Genomic DNA, 8,611 nt, shown 5'->3' on the forward strand with positions numbered 1-8,611 from the left:
AGTGAGTGGCTGAGCGCAACAGTCAAACATGTCCATCTACTGCATGCTTTCATTGGAAAAAAAATCTAAAAGTTATGCAGTGGAATGGAAAAACGTGTTCAGCCCTAAATAATGTAGTCGAAGTTATTGCTGCCAATCGTCAAGCGGTTATTAAAATGTGCATGTGAGTGTTTAAGCAGTTGACAATGTGTTGTTTAAGCAGACTGTGTTTGTATACTGTATAGTATATTACCATGACTTAGTTGTAATTTAGATCAAAATGACAGAAATCCAATTCTACTAGAGATCACTTATAGAGCACATTTAAAAGTAAGAAATGTTGACTAAAGTGCATTACAGTACATGCAGACGAATCGAAGCAGAAGAGTTGACATGGCATGCAAAGCACAACATATTATGAATAGATCACAAAATGTGAATAACAAAAATAATACTACTGTACTTCGTCTCAGGCCAGGGGACAAAAGAGATGGGAATTTAAAAGAAATGGAATTTAAAAAAAAAACAACAGTAGCAGATGATACCATTTGGAGTGGCATGCCGTGAGGTGTGTGGCCACAACATGAACAGAACGAAATATAGTAATGTAATGAAGTGCCAAACTGTGTAACCCTTAGAAACAAATAAAATATTCAACTAAATTTTATATTGAACTGGAAGGCAGGGAAAAAAGGCTGTTCTTTGTTTTTGGTTACAATCAGGAAACTAGCAGACAGGTCTCAGATGATACAATCAATGAAAATAATCAAGTTTTATATTTAAAAAATCGTATACATTTGCAAATTATAAATACAAGTTATACTTTAAAATAGCAGACTTTGCTGAAATGTTTCCAAAATGCAATTACATTTGGCTCAGGTCATCAAAGCCTCAAACAAAGAAATGTTCACATATTTAAAAAAGATCTGAAAAATAACTAGGGTATAACACACATTAGGTAAGATAGATGAGCAATAGATTTACAGCATTTATTAATATTATTTAATGTTCATTTGTACTAACAAACTATATATACATAGCAATAAGTTAAAAAAGTTTTATTAGTTCATGATACCTACCTATTGGATCATGTTAACAAAAAATAGAATCTTACCATAATGAACTATTTTAAATTATATTCCAACAAAAATATGTTCCGGATTTTCCAGGTTTTCTTTTAAAGTACATTATTCACATCCACATGCTTGCCCACATTTAATCTAAAATACAGTAAAACAATCATATTATATTATTACGATTTAAAAATCTTTTTAATTACAATTTTAAATTCTAATATATTTTAAAATAAAGTCTTCAGTGTCACATGATCCTTCAGAAATCATTTCAATAGACTGATTTGGTGCTCAAGAATAATTTATTATTCTTGTACACTGCATTCCAAATTATTATGCAAGTGACATATCAGTAAGATTTCAGTAGAATAAACATTCAGATTTTAGTTTTTCTAAAAAAATGTTTGTTTGTTTATTTATCCATGTCTTTTTAGATAACTGGTATCAATCTCAGACAAAATAATTTGCCAGATCTATGGAAACCCTACTTAGAGGTTGTTCCACATTATTAAGCAAGTCACAGTTCTCATGCAATATGAGGAGGAAGAAAGATCTTTCTGAAGATGAAAAGCATAAAATGGTACAATGTTGTGCAAAAGGCATGAAAACAACTAATATTTTGTGAAACTGAATGGAGATTATCAAATTATCATAAGATTTGTGAGTGATTTAGAGCACAGCAGAACTCGGTAGGATAAAGGCTTATTAATGAAAGTTTCTGTAAATGTTTCTCTTTGTGAGGTTTGGTTAGTGATGGCTGAAATGCATCTTTACGCACAACTGCCAGCCTGAATGGAGAGCTTCTTGAGACTCCAGAGACACCAGGAGCTTCAAATACCTGTTTGCTGCTCAACACTGGCTTTTTTCATTTTTTTGACAGGAACTTTCATTAATAAGCCTTTATCTGAGCGAGTTCTGCTGTGCTCTAAATCACTCACAAATCTTATGATAATTCGATAATCTCCATTCAATTTCACAAAATATTAGTTGTTTTCATGCCTTTTGGACAACATTGGACCATTTCATGCTTTTCATCTTCAGAAAGATCTTTCTTCCTCTCCATATGGCATGAGAACTTACTGATTTGTCTCTTGCATAATAATTTGGAATGCAGTGTATGTATTTACTGTCACTTTTCATTTTTTGAGAAACACAACCCAGATAATTCAGTGTATACTCAGGGATAATTCAGTGCTGTCAGAAATGTGCTGACACATCAGGATTTGGTCACAGAGTGATAGGTAAAGTCCAGCAGTAACATCACACAGCAAAATGAGTCATCAGCACATAAGTATTTAAAGACATTAATAATCAGCAAAAGTTTGAGCAGTTTATTTTCTGAGGGAACATTAGCATAATCTGTTTCCATACTGACAAATTCTTCTCTCCTCTTCACACAGCACAGTTTTTGAACAATATGTCTTTCATTTTTTATCACTTGTGTCAGCTGCTTTGTCATACAGGTCTCAGCATTACAGCATGCAGTGTATGTTGCAGAAACGCAACATATGTCGCAGGATAAAGCAGTCAGGCTCTGTGTGAAGATGGAGGACTGAAGCGCACTATAAAAATAGAGAGATTGGAATCTAATTTTCAAGCAGTTTCAATAATGTGCAGTGATTTTTTATGAAAACGTGCTTGTGTGGCATGAAATAACATGGCATTTCAGCTCGACTGACAAATTTTATTAAGAGTCTTTATATCTGGGGCCTTAAGCTGCCCTGATCAGCATAATCCCTGTCCAAACAACAGATAATGAATCTGCCTCTGAAACAGCAGGAGGCTGCAGGAAAACCCACTGCTGATCTGTGGAAGATGAGCACAAATTATTGGATTTAAACCAGCAGGAGAATTTCTAATGGGTTTGTGGTAAGACTCCCAATGTTCATCAAAAGTGTCCTCTAGTTCAGGACAGAGAGAAGCTTTTTATTTCTCTGACACACATATAGCTAGATCCACTAACATGAGTAATCTGCATGAATAGGTCAAACACAACCAAAGCCTGACTTGAAATAGCATTGCGGTTTACAAGTGGCAGCAAAAAAGACTTGTCTACATTAAAAAGTCTCTCTAGGATTAGAAAACAATAGGGTGATACAACCAAATGCAAATTGTACCACCAAATGTTTCCAAGGACATGTCTGACAGATGTCTTCTAACAATTTAATGTGTCTTATGATATCTCTACATGAAATATGGTTATTTCTTCTCCTCAAATGCACAATCTGTCCTCTGTTATGCAGGGAAGCGTTCCCTGGTCTTTCTGGCTGACACACACAGCTCAATTCAAATCACTGCAGTCTGCTTTGGCCCAAACTGATCCAGTCAAACATGACACGGGCCATTGCAGCAACAGAGTAGAATGAATGAGGACAGCAGTTCATCTCCCTCTCTCTCTCTCTGCTGCTATGCTCTGGTGGATCGCTTTTGAGTTGGGAAATGAATGCTTGTTGATGTAAAGAGAGAGTAAGAGACTGAAAGAGAGAGAGGCTTCTGCCTGTATTCTGAAGTCTCTAAGCATTTGCGATTTTGCGTGAGATCAGTCAAAGTATTAAAAAAATAGACAGTTTCAAATTTAATATCTCATTGAAAGTTCCAATGGACGTGATGTTGGGCCATCTTTGGGTCTCTACAACTTGTGTTTTCTCCCACACGATTCCGTTCACACACTAATAAGTTATTAACGAGTGACAACCACATTTTATAACCAAATTGACTTCCCTTAAATTTTTAAAATTCACAAACACATTTTCTGTAAACCTGAGGTGTGTGAACGGAACCATACTGGACTACTTGTCAGTGTCTCATGAATGTTTCATGTTCTGGTTTCATGTGTGGTTTCGGTAGGCTAACTCACAGAGACGAAGATAAAAGCTGCGTGTCATTCAAAGGTTTTAGATGCAACTGTCTTCCACCAAAGCTGCTCCTATGAGTTTTGTAGAGTCTGCCACAACAATCCACAACAATAAAAACGTATTCAAACCCCCCAAAACACTTATTTTTAAATAACCTAAAAACTTATACAGAATGTTCCCTAATGGTTATTTTTAGGTTATTCTTCTGTAACCATAAAATAATGTTCCCATAATGTTGTAGGGTAGATGTTCCACAGTGAAAGCATTATTTTAAAATGCTGATAACTGGTTAAAATGTTATTTTGTTTTTAATCATTCTTCATGAAACAAAAATGTGCTAGCATGCTAAAGTTAGTGGCATCACATCAGGTGCATTTGAAATGCCATTCTGGAAACGTTAGAATAACGTTAGAAGAACATTAGAATAACATTAGGAATAACGTTGGGGAATGTTAAAATAACATTAAGAGAATGTTAGAATAACGTTAGAGGAACATTCTGAGAATGTTAGAATAACGTTAGAGGAACATTCTGGGAATGCTAGAATAACATTAGGGGAACATAAAAAAAATGTTAGAGGAACATTAGAATAATGTTAGGGGAACATTAAAATAACATTAGGAGAACGTTAGAATAACTTTAGAAGAATGTTAAAATAACATTAGAAATAATGTTAGGAGAACATTAGGAGAACATCATAACGTTAAAATAACGTTAGAAGAATGTTGGGAGAACGTTAGAATAACGTTAGCGGAACATTAAAATAACATTAGAAATAACGTTGAGGAACACTAAAATGACGTTAGGAGAACATTAGGAGAACATTAGAATAACGTTAGAAATAACATTAAGGGAATGTTATCAATGAGAGTGACAACCAGATTTTATAACCAAACTGACTCCCTTAAATTTTCGTTAGAATAACGTTAGGAGAATGTTAGATTAACGTTAGAGAAGTGTTAGTTTCTAACATTAGAATAATGTTAGAAATAACATTAAGGGAATGTTATTAACGAGAGTGACAACCAGATTTCTAACCGAACTGACTCCCTTAAATTTTCAAAATTCTCAAACGCATTTTCTGTAAACTTGAGGTGTGTGAACAGAACCATACTACAGACACTGACTACTTGTCAGTGTCTCATGAATGTTTTGTGATTGGTTTCAAACAAAACAAACAAAAACATATTAGCATTCTAAAGATAGTGACATCACATCAGGTGCATTTGAAATTAAAATAATGTTAGAATGACGTTAGAGGAATGTTAAAATAATGCTAGGAGAGCGTTAGGGGAATGTTAAAATAATGTAAGGTGAATGTTAGAATAATGTTAGAGGAACATTAAAATAACATTAGAAATAACGTTAAGGGAACATTAAAATAATGTTAGGAGAATGTTAGATTAACGTTAGAGTAGCGTTAAAATAGTGCTAGAATAACGTTAGGGGAACGTCAGAATAATGTTCTACAAACCAAAAACTAATGTTCTATTTCCATTAAGAAAACTACTGGCTAACCAAAAACAAACCTTATAAAAGAACATTATGAGAACTAAAAATTGTTAGCTGGGTTGTTGTTCCACAGTGAAAACATTATGTTAAAATGCTGATAACTGGTTAAAATTTTGTTATTATTTTGTTTTTAATCATTCTTTGACTGATTTGACTGATCCTTGACGTGATCGCAGACAGCAACGCAAATTTGATTCTCCGCTAATCTAATATTTAATGTTTTTTTTTTTTGTTTTTGTTTTTTTTTAATTTTTAAAAGATTTATGTAGCAAATGAGAATCTATAAAATTATTGTCTATATTTTGTCACAAATATGATTTTCAGATTTGCTGACAATAAAGCAACAGTTTTTCAATACTGGAAGAATATGTAAAAGTTTAGTATTTGGGGTAAAAGCGTCCTGCTGTTGGGGCACAAGGCACAATAATTAACATGATAACTGACATGACACACGGTTAGATTCAGATGGAAAATGTCATATATCAGACTGTCCACCATATATTTATAATGAAACCATCATATTTAAAAAATAGCCTATGATATTAATCATATAATAAAATATCACATTTATTTGTTACTTATGTAAAGCTTCATTAAATTATTATGGTATTTCATTCAATGCTTTCAGAATCTTCACTTTTTTTTTTAATAATTTTGTTAATTCTGTTTTTTAAATATATGTATATATATATATATATATATATATATATATATATATATATATAATCTCAAATATTTATTGAACAAAAATTAATTTAATAAAAATTCAAACTTTGCTAAAGTGATTGTTTTGAACAAGTTAATTTTAGGCATTATTATAAACAATTATTTTTATCGATACTTTGTGCCTTTTGCCCCATGCTGGTGAGCCTTTTACCCTATGTGTAGGGAAAAGGCCCACCTTGCCACCTCATACATTTATAAGATTTTTAAAGAAAAACAAACCACTTTTATGATTTATTTTCACACAAAATCTGTTGCTCCATCAATGTTAAATAAAAACCTATATATATTTTCTGCAGTCATACAATATGGGAGTATTGAAAAGCACATTTTTCTTAGGGTGTGCCTTTAGCACTGTTGTACCCTATGAATATGGGTAGAATATGGGTATGGGTAAATGAAATTAGGACGTACTATATTCGCCATGTTGTTACTGTCACATGACCTACCAGTGTCAGTTGTGCTGCTGCACTGCCATTCATAAATCCTCTCCCTTGCGTACTTTAGAATCTCGCCGGAAGTAGTTACTCATCCGGGTACTTTTCGCCTACTGTTTTTTGAATACTATAGATTTGGATATTCCACTCTGCTGGTGTACGGTTTTCACATACTGTATAGTAGGGAAGTATTTGGTTTAGGACGCTGAGTAGAAGTACTCTGTCAAAAGTAACCGTACTTTTAATGTAAGAACGGATAAATAAGTTATTTTAGCTGTATAAAAACAATCCATTATGCTGCTTGTTATTGTGAACAGGTAGGCTCTTTGTTATATTATTTTAATTTAAAATCATAAACAGCACAAATAATGAATCATGTTGAAATCTATAGTGGATAAGTGCACAAAGTTTAGTACATAATTTGGGACGCAACTCTAATAGCCTACTGACTCCACTGACCGTGCCAGATACTTTACCTGGAAGGATATGATGTATCTAGAAAACATCATTATTATTCTTGCAATTTTGTCAAATTAGATTCATTAAGAGCCGAGCGCATGCATGTGTTTAATGATGTAGCTGACCATAGCACAGTGCAGTCTCAGCTTGTCTTCTGACCATCAAATCCAGAATCCACTCCATTATTACTGGCGTGCGGCGCTCCCGTCTCAGCTCCTTATTAGACTGATTGATGTGAGGATGCAGGCGAAGGTTATTCCGCGCACAATAAAATGACCGTGACCATTTTATTTCTGCATTTTGGCATTTATGCGGACCTTTGAATGTGGAGGCCTGCGGAGTGACAGCTGAAATAGAAAAACAAACAGAGTCAGTCTGAATCCTCAGGCTAAAATGACTCAATGCACCCGCTGCTTTTATACTGTCTCACAGAGCCATTAAAACCTGCAGGGCTACTGGAGCAGGACTCAAAGGGAGAGGAAAGATGGAAAGAGACACAGACAGAAAGAAAAGAAAAGCGGGCCGAATAGGGGAAGAAAGGGAGAGGAGGAGAGAGAAAGAAAGAAAGAGAAAACCTGCCGCATCAGACAAGAACCGACATGTACAAGCCCCTCAGTGACTTGAGTGCTTGACTGGAATAACCCTTACCTTCAGCACACAGTCATGATAGGACTCTTACTCTCTCTCTCTCTCTCTACGCACACACACAGCGTGCCTCGGGCCGGACTGGGTCAGACTCTCGGTCAGAGTCTCTCCTGTAAATTCTGACTCAGTTTTTTGTAGGTAGACGGGGACTTCTCTGCACGTTTCAAAAGGTCAAGTGGAAAATAAAACAAAAGCTGTAGTATTCACAGATGCTGCACTGTAGTTATGTAATAATGCAGTCAAATGAAGTCACAGAACAACAATTCGTGAACAAACAAAATTATGACATCAGAATAGTGTTTTTGTAGGCCTACACATCATGACGGAATTTTATGATTATTCTAACATGATGTGAGCTCCCCATTATTAAAGGGTTAGTTCACCCAAAAATTTAAATAATGTCATTAATTACTCACCCTCATGTCGTTCTACACCCCTAAGATCTTCGTTCATCTTCGGAACACAAATTAAGATATTTTTGATGAAATTCGATGGCTCAGCGAGGCCTCTATTTCCAGCAATGTCACTGAACCTCTCAAGATCCAGAAAGCTACTAAAGACATATTTAAAACAGTTCATGTGACTACAGTGGTATGTTATGAAGTGACCAAAAAAAACAAATTAACGACTTATCAACTATATCTAGTGATGGGCGATTTCAAAACACTGCTTTGAAGCTTTACAAATCTTTTGTTTCGAATCAGTGGTTCGGACCCAGGTGAAAAAAAGTAAAGTTCTATAATGTGCTTAAAGTGCTCTATTTTCTTGCACTAATTTTGTACTTAATATACTAAAAATTCTTCTTTAGTAATCCTTAAGATAATCTTAAGAATATCTAAGTGTACTCAACTGTGCTATTTTGAGACACCATGAAATATGAATTAAAATGTGCTGTAATGTAAACAATACGATCTTGCGCTGACTGTCA

At 34.4% G+C, this 8,611-nt stretch overlaps 1 long non-coding RNA gene across 1 annotated transcript; it reads right to left on the reverse strand.

Annotated features, from left to right (window-relative positions):
• Window positions 1-6,196: 6,196 nt before the first annotated feature.
• On the reverse strand, window positions 6,197-8,155 carry LOC125268238. Its single transcript, XR_007184848.1, has 3 exons — window positions 8,100-8,155; window positions 7,687-7,837; window positions 6,197-7,385 (listed from the first exon to the last, which is right to left on the reverse strand). It is a non-coding gene; the product is annotated as an uncharacterized LOC125268238 (long non-coding RNA).
• Window positions 8,156-8,611: the final 456 nt, after the last annotated feature.

Source organism: Megalobrama amblycephala, linkage group LG5, assembly GCF_018812025.1.
Source record: "Megalobrama amblycephala isolate DHTTF-2021 linkage group LG5, ASM1881202v1, whole genome shotgun sequence".
Taxonomy (NCBI): domain Eukaryota; kingdom Metazoa; phylum Chordata; class Actinopteri; order Cypriniformes; family Xenocyprididae; genus Megalobrama; species Megalobrama amblycephala.